This window comes from Mus caroli, unplaced genomic scaffold (assembly GCF_978045245.1).
Source record: "Mus caroli unplaced genomic scaffold, Mus_caroli_1 scaffold_11, whole genome shotgun sequence".
Taxonomy (NCBI): Eukaryota; Metazoa; Chordata; class Mammalia; order Rodentia; family Muridae; genus Mus; species Mus caroli.
The window spans coordinates 27,109,005-27,119,414 of NW_028227266.1; positions in this window are offsets into that span (position 1 = coordinate 27,109,005).

Sequence of the window (10,410 nt, forward strand, 5' to 3'; positions counted from 1 at the left end):
ACCGTCACAGTCAATATCCCTTGAGACTCCTTTATGAGCCAGGAGTCAGTTTTTCTTGCATCTTCTCATTAAAGCCTTGCGGCCTATGAAGCAGTGATTAACTATTATTCCTCTGCCCATTTCATAGATAAGGATGTTGAGGCCCAGAAAACACTTTCCCCACAACTACAGAACTCTTAAGAAATAAAGCCTGGGCTTGAATTTAGTTGTTTGTATGCTATATCAACCACAAAACTGAAATTCTATGCTAAGTTCTGTGAGGGAGTCAAATGGACAATGGATTTCTTATATCTAAACATTTTTCCTATTTTAAAGGCAGCGAAATTATAATACATGCAAAATAACAGGCATATTAGGATAGAAAATATTCAAAACACCATATAGTGCTTTAAGTTTTACTCAGCTTGCCTGTGTCTAGCACCCATAATTGATCCTATCAGGTAGCACCTGGTGAGTGCTGGTTTTCTATGATCACTTTCTAAAGTTTTTGGGAGAACTTGGGAGTCATGTTATGCCTTGAGGGCACATAGAAAGAGTGGATCAAGAGCACAGGGAAGAGTCCTGTAGGTGGACAATGTCATAAATTAGAACTTAGCATTAGTGGTGCAAAGAACATATCTGAGATCTTCCCTCACACTCTGCTCTGATGCAATGAGTTTCTTTTAAAAATTGAAATAAAATCAAACCTAGGCCTGTACCTGATTCTAGGTTATATATATATATATATAACCTTATATGTAATTATATATATATATACACAGCTGCTGGGTCCATTTGGTGTCACTCACCTGTGCATAGGTTTAGTGCTGACCACTGAGTTTGGATAACCTAGTAGTGAGTTCATCCCTGGAGAAGATCAATTTTTCCTCTCTTAGTAACTACTTATGTCTATAGTTGTCCATCTAGGGAGGGGCCCTGTGAGATTGGAGGCACCATGTAACCTGGTGTTGTTACTGCCCTGTTCTCATTTAGATGGCCATGTTGCTACGATTTTATATATATGGGCAGCTCCATGTCATATATAGAAAACACTGTATCAGCACAGACACCCCATCCTCTGGCTCTGACATTCCTTCTGTCTCCTTTCTATAATGTTCCCTAAGATGTAGGCGTAAAGGTTCTGATGTAGATGTATCAGTTGGGGGTGTACACTCCATAGCCTCTGTTCTCTGCATTTTAACCTGTTGTGGATTTCTGGGATGCCTTGCATCTGCTGCCAAAGGATTCTTTGATGAGGGTCGAGAGTTACTCTTATCTATGGGTATCAGCACAAATATTTTGAATACAGTGGGGAGTTACACCAGTTTAGGAAAGTGGCGATCGACGGAGCACAGGGCTAGGGTTGTGTCTCTCAGGGTCCACAACCCCACTCTGCCCCTCCCCCGCATAGACTATGGGGCTCCTTTGATGATATCCCAACCCCACATCTGTCATCTACAACAAGAGTAATTACCCCTCCAGCCAGCCATAGCACATATCACAGCCACCAAGTCATTTTCATTTATTTTGCTATTTTAACCAAATTGAGACGGATGTGGTCGAGCACGTATCAGTGGAAGAAGCAATCAGGACCTGGGAATTGAGTCTCTCTGGGGTAGTAGCTACAGAATGCGGCTACCTTTTCAGTGAGTCAAAACACATTCCTAAGGGATGCTGGATCCAGCTGGAATGGAACCTCTTGCTGCCAAACCCCGGGATCTAAAATGTGCTCCCTCTTTCTGAACCTGACTTTATCACATCCAGTACATTTTTCCCCACAGCTTTCACATTTGGTGAAAGCATGCAGTTGCCCTCTCTGAGAGAAGGTACTTTCTCCTTTTCTTCATTGTGAGGGGCTGCACCAGCAGACAGACCTGTTGGGTCAATTGGTAGCCCATTTGATGGTTACGGTTGGCAGAGGGGATCCTGGTATACTTTAGGGAGAATTGTTTCTAACCAGTTTCAGGTTTTACTGAGGGGACGGTTATGTGGATGGAATCTGCTCTCCACCTCCCCATCCTCTGGCTGTGTCTCAGATCTACCAGGATGTATGGCCTCAAATAGCAAGCCACCTGAGTCTGTCATTTTGGGATGGCCCGTGTCTCTGTGAGGGATTTCCATGAATCGAGGCACTGACTGATGAGCCTCTGATTGGGGGACATTGTGATTGAAAGGGGACTCTCTGAAGTCTCTGTTCTTTACTCTATAATCAGGGAGTCAAGCACTTCTCATCAGGACCTCAGGGTGCACAATGATCCTTGGGGGATACCACATTCTTACCATGTATCATTTGTGCTCCAGGCCATGAGCCAGTGCCTCTACAGAGGAGGAGGGGTCGCCTGAAGCCAAAAATTAGTACCAAGAAAGACACCTTCAATTTTAGGCAGAAAGATGTTCTGTTGCACTTGCATTCCTTTGAGGTTAAGAGAACTAGAATATGGGGAAGATTTTTTTGCTGTTCACAGATACAGAAGGAAGGGGCTTGGAAACCAAGAAGGAGAAACAGATGAGGCCTTTACTTCCAAGGAGAGGGCAGCCAGTACTGTGCTCCATCAACCTTTCATCTTCAGGTAGCTTAAGATTCTGCCCAGTGTGGGATGAACTGCTACAAATAGGGATTGATTCTCTGCAAACTGCCCCCACGCACACCCGTCACCTTAGGCCACGGCAGACAATAAGTCCAGGAAGGTCACTGTGAGACCCGGCTGCCCTGCTGTCCAAATTGCAGCTGAACCCTGAGATAGGCCTCTAGTCCAGGAGAAAGGTGAACAATGGCCCACAAGTGGTGGGCCTGCTCCAAGGACCGTATTGAGAAGCCATACAGAGGAGGAGGAGAGGAAGGTATGCAGTCTGAGCGAGGGAGGCAGGAAGGAGTGTGCAGGCGGTGTTTTTATTTCTCTCAGCCATAATGGAAAGAACGGCAGGAGCTTAAATCTAAAGAGCCGCGCAGAAATAATGTTGAGGACTTAACAAAAGCGGCTGCTCTGCTCTGCTGTCCACCTGCTGCGGCCTGCCTCTGCTGAGGCTCTGTGCAGTGGGTGATCTTACATTCTCAGACGCATGCATGAGCCCTGCTGGGGGGAGCAGGAGCCATCCTGCCCTCTGCCCACCTGGAGGAGCCTGGTGCAGCTCTGGCTGGTGACTGCAGTTCAGGGAAAGCATGGGAGGCTATGACAGAGAGCAACCAGTCTCTTGCTTTTTCCAAGGACTGTCTGTGGGAAGGGACAGCAGGCATGGCCATCTTAGGGCAGGCCACCCTGTGAGATCACTAAAGTAAGCAAACTGGGTCTAGGGGACAGATGGTGCCTGAGTGATATGGCTCCGTTTTGAGAATTGCATAGCAGCAGATCACCTGATGCATTGATAATTCTTTTACACTGATATCAAAATAAAAATGTAACATGTAGCCTGGTGATTTCAGTCCAAAGTCCTACAAAAGGATAATTTGTGTGTGTGTGTGTGTGTGTGTGTGTGTGCATGTGTGTATGTGTTTGTGTGTGCAAGTTCACCTGTGGTGGAGGAGATGCCAGAAGACATTATTTTTTTGTTGTTTGCCATTTTGTTTCTGAGATAAGTCAGTCATTTATTAGGAAATTTTCACATAGGTAGGGAACCCATCAGTGACTGCCTCCACAGCACTGGAATGACTGGTGAGTGACATCATAGATTGTTTGTTTGTTTGTTGTTTGTTGTTTTGTTTGTGTGGCTTCTATGAACCAAACTCAGGTCCCTCTGTTTGAAGGAAATCACTTTACCAACTGAGCTTTCACCCCAGCACCAAACGGAATGTTTCCCAATAAATTATAGGCATGGCCATCTGGTCATAATTTCTGTATATTGTCTTCAACAACTCAAAGGAAACAATATGCTTCAATGGTATAATGGACAGATGTTAGATTTAAAGTCAGAAGAGCTGGGATCACATCGGTCCCTGTATGAATCCAATCCTTTGCTGCTCAGGGTTTCTATCCTGTCTCCTTCCAGATCATTCTTTAAGGGAGAGCTAGCCTCTGCCTCAGTACCTCCAACTGGTGGTAGAATCGTTCTTCAAAATGAAGGATATGAATGTGCTAGTACATACATTGGCTTCTTCTGGTCTTTAGAATCAACTTACATGAAAGCACAAACCAGTGTGCTGGTTAGGGTATATTCAGCAAGAACTTCCCAGCCAGGGTTCCCCAGCAAAGGCTGGGGTGCTTTTGTCATATTGTGTCTTGGTGCTGCAGAAAGCTAGGAGGTGATTGATTTGGTATACTCAGCACAGTGAGCTGAACCTAGCAGTTCCTTATGGTCTGACAGAAGCTGCCACACTCTTAGCATAAAAATAGGCACCAAAGTCATTTCTTCCTGAGTGTTTTCTAGGATTATGGGGGTGGGGAGGGATTTTAGCCAAGGGATACTTTTCCTGACTATGAGGATACCTTTCTGACACTTGGGGAACCTCTTCCTGAAAAGTAAAACCAATATAAGGAAAATGGAATAGAAGGGTGAAGATACCATTAAATGTGGACAAGGGAAACTTGGAACCAGACATCCCCTGCATAGGGTTCCTACTTTCCATTGCCCAGGCAAGCTGGAGTTGGGCTCCTGTTCCTCGTAGTTGAAAACATAGACATGAAAAGACCCATGTGCAAAGTGAGTATGAATTTCCTGCTTCTCCAACCTTCGCTCATGGTTTTCCATGTTATTCCAAGTGTCCAGAATTTACATGGAGCTTGTAGAAGAAAGAAGGCCTTGGGCAGGTATGTAGTTATATGATATAGTTGCTTTAAAATCAAATCACAAACCAAGTAGCCAATGTCGTTATCAACTTGGAAATGAGATAAGATCACAGATGGAAGCATGATGAACCAATCCCTCTTCTCTAAAGGCTGGAGTTGAAGAGGTCCGGTGATCATCGTCTTCATCATCTCCACCATTATCATTTATTAATTATTATTTTAGTGAATGCTGTGGATGGAACCCCGGACTTTGCACATTCCAGACAAGTGCTCCATCTCTGAACTATAACTCCAACCTAGTCATTTCTTAATGAGTGTTTTTATGTGGAAAATCTGCATATGTCTCTTCTCTGTTCTTGGTAGATGAATACTGTCATTTCAGTTTAGTAAGCTCTATAACAACTGATCATGACTTCTCAACATGTAAGAGTTTCATCTTGTTACCACACTTGGATGTACTTTAAATGAAACAAGACTCGGAGGGAGAAGATTAGGGTAGCTCAGTAAGGCAAGGCTTTGGTCTAACCAAACACTGCATAAAAGAATGTGGCCTCTTATTCTGAAAGAGGACTGGCAATAGCAAGGAATTGGAATTGAACCCTTTGCTGTGTGGGAGTCACAGCATTCTGCCTTATGTGCCTGGGTATTGGTGTTTAAATGTCTGAGAGTTTAAGTGAGATGGGCCTGGAAAAGCCAATCCTGAATGTCAGAGAGAGTGGCACTGATTTGAAAAACATAATTGCTTGATTCTGAGGAAAAGAAAAAACTAACAACTTGTATTTTGGAGTGTGTGTGTGTGTGTGTGTGTGTGTGTGTGTGTGTGTGTGTTAAGGATTCTAATATTCTATCACTGAGCAACAGCCCCAGGTTTATCTTAAAATTTTTATTTTGTGACGAGGTCCCTCACCTTGATTCTATGATCCCCCTGCCTCAGCTTTCTGAGTATCTAGAATTACAGGTGTGCACCCAGACTGGCACTGAATTTTACACACACACACACACACACACACACACACACACACACACACACACACAGAGGCTTGCATAGGAATTAAGCACTGTCCAGAGAACCCTCTCCTGGTCTTCTAGATTGGGGTGGTTACAACCCACCTGTGCTTCCCCTAGTACTTTATTGGATGGAGGCTCAGCCTCGTTGGCAGCTCAACTCATAGCAAGTCATACTTCACAAATTAGATCACACATGTGGATACAACTATGTTTTCTTTGGTACCTGCTGCCCCCAAATAGTGTAACAAAGCACAAAACAGTCACAACATGCCAGGTTTAGACACAAAGCCGGGCACAATGATTCTTGGGACGCGCGAGGAAGATTGACTTCCTGATGCTGGAGTTGAGGACTCACTGTGGGAGCTTAAAGCTCCACTTTTCTGACTTTGGCCTTTTCTCTTCATTTACCAGTCTCTTGGTAAATCCATTCATCTCTCCCCTTGTCCAGTGTTGTTTCTTACATTTCTGAATGTCTGCTCGCCTTGGTTCGAAGTATGCCTATTCCGGAGAAACCCATTCTGATTTATTAATCTAAATTTGTATTTTTCCTACTGAAAGAATTTAAATTTCAAAACCTGGAACTGCAGGACATATTCCACTACTGTCTATAATGAATGGCCCAGGGTGCAATGGTTTTTGCTCTTTTAATTTCACAGCTTTAGTCAGAGGAAGAGACAGTAGTGAGATCAGAAGGGCCCTGAGACTCCAGAACGGGTGTAAATGCATGGAGTCTAGAAAAGGAAGTTGGGATACAGGAGTGAAGACCTGACAACGATTGCCAACAACATAACTGATGGCCTTCATACAAGATTCTGATGACTGGCTTTCCAACACAGACAGGTGGTGCTTTGCCTACGTGTTGTCCTCTGTGGGACATAAAGATAAAGTCCCTTATGGTGGGGATATCAATGGAGTCAGCATGGGAGCTGTCTCCAAGGCATCAGTAGCTCTTCATCATAGACAATTGACTGATTCTAACCCAGAATAAGATATAGACTAGACATATAAGGGCTTAAAATCAAATCACTCTGTCAAACTGAAGAATAACGGTAATTCCTACAAAGGGAATGTATATATTTTTAATTTTAGAGTGAATTAAGTGCCTATAAAAGGTGTTGAGTTGGCAGCCTCGAGAGCTGGTGCTTTTGATTTATGCCCAGTGAGGAAAGAGAGAGAGGCAGTTGCTGGCACAATTCTGAGAGCTTGGACCCACCCACCCATGTCCTCTACACTCTGTCTCTCAAGGTTTGCTGTCCATGGTCCCTTTCCCAGTTCTTCCTACAAGTCTACAATGGCTTTAGGTAAAAATGCTAGCAGGGTCAAATATAGGGAATCTAACAAGAGAATTGTTAGGGACAACCCAGGGACAACCCAGTATCCTGTGACCATCACTCACAGACCAAGCTGACACAGAAGCCTGTGTGCATCTTCCATTTGTGCTCCATTTTGAAAGCACATTTGCATGCTTTATTTCATAATCTTCTCAAAAAATATTTGTTCAGCAACACTTGCTCTTGTCACTTTTGTTTTAGGCAGGGAGACTTAGGCCCCAGAAAATGATAGAATGTTGGATCTGGAGTTATCTTTAAAAAGTGACAGGGCTAAAAATAGTATACAGATTTCTTTACTTTCAGTGAAGATGGCAGTCTCCAGTGTTGAAGGAGAAGGCAGCAGTGGGTGTGGACTCGGGTGACCTAATACCCTGGCTTTCATTCCACTGCAGTTTGGTCCTCGCTACCTACCATAGGGTGAAAACAAAATTACACACAGATAAGGCAATGGCAATGATAAAAACATTAATAAAAATAACATCTTAAGGAGAGGAAACCTCTATGAGGATAGATTAGAAGCCCAGAGGCAAAGTAGCTAGCGTAGCCATGAAGGTGAAGCAGAGCTGGCCTCATTGCTTTAGGTCCCCACTTACACACAGGCTTTATTTACAGGATGCTTAAGCTGTCTGAGCCTTGGATGCCCTATTAGCAGACTAGGGGAGGAGAAGCAGCCTCACAGGATTACACACAGTGCCTGGATAAAACCACTGGCTCTCAGCAGGCTCTGGGTGTACATTAGGTCACATACTAAGGGAGCATTGGTTTTCTCCATCATGTAGAGAACTATGATAATTTGGAGATCCTTTTTTAAAAAGAAAATGAAACACTGACATTTTTAATACAACTTCAACTTTTACTGGCTCTAACTTGGATTCCTTTTCTTGTTCCCTGTTCTGCATTGTGTTTAAGAGCTGGCTGTTGATTTCCTAGCTGGTGAAGAAGCCTCCACTATAGCTCTATTAAGGCTAGTCCACAAACACTTTCTGGAACTGGTTGTATTGACAAGATACCAAAATATGTTTAAATTGACTAGTCAGTGATTGATGGTAGGAGGTGTGTTGTCCTCAAGGTCTGTTGGAGGAAGAAGAGGCCCTTCCAAGGTCCTGAATACACAGCTTCATAATGCTGCTAATATATCCATGAACACACAGACAGAGTTCAGGCTATCCACTGCAATCCAGAAGTTCTGTCATGCAGTTAGTTCTAAAGGATGCCATGGGGGCAAGTGTCTTTAAGGAGTATATCTGTGCTTGCTGTTATTAGTAATGAAATGTTTGTAGAAATGTCACTGCACAAGTAAAGCACTTACATGGGGGCAAGGAGATACAACTCTCAAAGAAGATAACACACACACACACACACACACACACACACACACACACAGAGAGAGAGAGAGAGAGAGAGAGAGAGAGAGAGAGAGAGAGAGAACTCCAAATGCATTGTGTTTATGTGCATTTCCAAATGTGCATTTCACGCAGCAACTAAATTCAGAGTTACTAGTGGAAGCATTGAAAACACAACCAACACTTTGCTACGTATGCTTATTATTGCAGTATGTCTTATTCTCATGCTACTCCAACTTGCAAATGGGCCAAGAGAGTAGAAAAGTGAAGGAGTCCTCGTATAAGCAAGGAATGAGGGAACTCAGCCTTCATGTTGATGCCAAGTGATGCTTTCCCTCAGAATAGCACTGGTCATCTACAAAAGAACTGATGCGTTTGTTGCCTTTAAAAACAGTATAGAACTATCTTAGGTCTCTGTTATGTAAGAGACTTAAGGATGTCTCTTAATACTTGGGGATGTAAATCCCTATGTATTTACTGAGCTCCAGCTGGGTGCACTGGCTCAGGTTCTGGGTTAAGTTCTGTATCAATCTGACCATAGACTGAAGCATCCCTAAGACCTTGAACCTCCTCTTCTTGAATTAGCTGTCCAGTACTCATCCAGCTCCTACACTGAGACAGACACTTTGAATACTATTGATACAACTGATAGTAATTCTTTCTCCTCAAGTAACTCATGATTCCACTGGGACACTGACTAACAGCTACAGTCATGGTGGTTTTATAAGAATCCTAGTAGTTAAGGCAAATCTCACCCCCTTTTCAACTCTCCCTCTCCGCCTTCCTCTCCCTCTCCCTCTCCCTCTCCGCCTCCCTCTCCCTCTCCCTCTCCCTCTCCCTCTCCCTCTCCCTCTCCCTCTCCCTCTCCCTCTCCTCCTTTCCCTACCCCTTCTCTTCCTCTCCCTCTCCCTTCCCTCCCCTCCCTTTCTTTCTTTCTTTCTTTCTTTCTTTCTTTCTTTCTTTCTTTCTTTCTTTCTTTCTTTCTTTCTTTCTTTCTCTTTCTTTCTTTCTCTTCCTTCCTTCCTTCCTTCCTTCCTTCCTTCCTTCCTTCCTTCCTTCCTTCCTTCCTTTCACTTACCACCTTTCCCTTCTGTTCTTCCTTCTTTCCTTCCCTTCCCCTTCTCCTTCCTTCCTTCCTTCCTTCCTTCCTTCCTTCCTTCCTTCCTTCCTTCCTTCCTTCCTCTATCCTTCCTTTCCTCTTTCCTGATTCCTTTCTTCTCATGCTACTTCCTATCTCAGAGGCAGAGAAACTGGTTGGGGCCAGGGGAACCAAAGAAGAGTTTTAGCAAAAAGAATGAAGATTCCAAACTTGAACAATGGTGGGGAGGTGGTGTAGATTGGGTTACCTCAAATCAAGTTGTTGTGTCTGAGTATTGATGGCTCCCACCAGACAGTGAAAAGCAACAGTGCAGTTTTACTGAATATAGTAATTATGGAACCTGCCAAGAAGTTAGGGAAGCATCTACTAAATGCTAAGCTTTACATAATAAAATTGAGAAGGAAGTCACCAGTATTAGGCAGAGTTTAACCTAAGTACTATTGATAGCATGGATTTGTAAAAGCAAATACAATTTGCTTTTAAATGTGTCAGGTGTCTTTGCTATGGGGAGACCAGGCATTTTGATAGGAGAGCAACAGAGGAAGGTGAATTGGGAAGTAAAAAAATAAAGCCGGGATGTTGTGTCCTTATGGAAAGGAAATTCTTCAGAGCAGGCAGTTAAGAATAAAACAACAATGATTTAAATCTAAAAATAAAATAGCACATCCAGGAAAAAACACATAAAGGTTTTATTAACAAAAGCACTGTGAAAATTATAAACTAGATACAGCACATTGATATAGAGATTGACAGATATGCAGGTTATAAAATAAATATCCAACCTTTCGAAACAATGAAATTGTCACAATTAACTATCTACAGGTCAACAGATCTCAATAGTCCTTAATAATAAGTACAATATGGACTCATTCTCAATTAATGTGTAATTCTCTGTTAAGTTAATACAAAAGGCTATGAAGGGAGGTCAT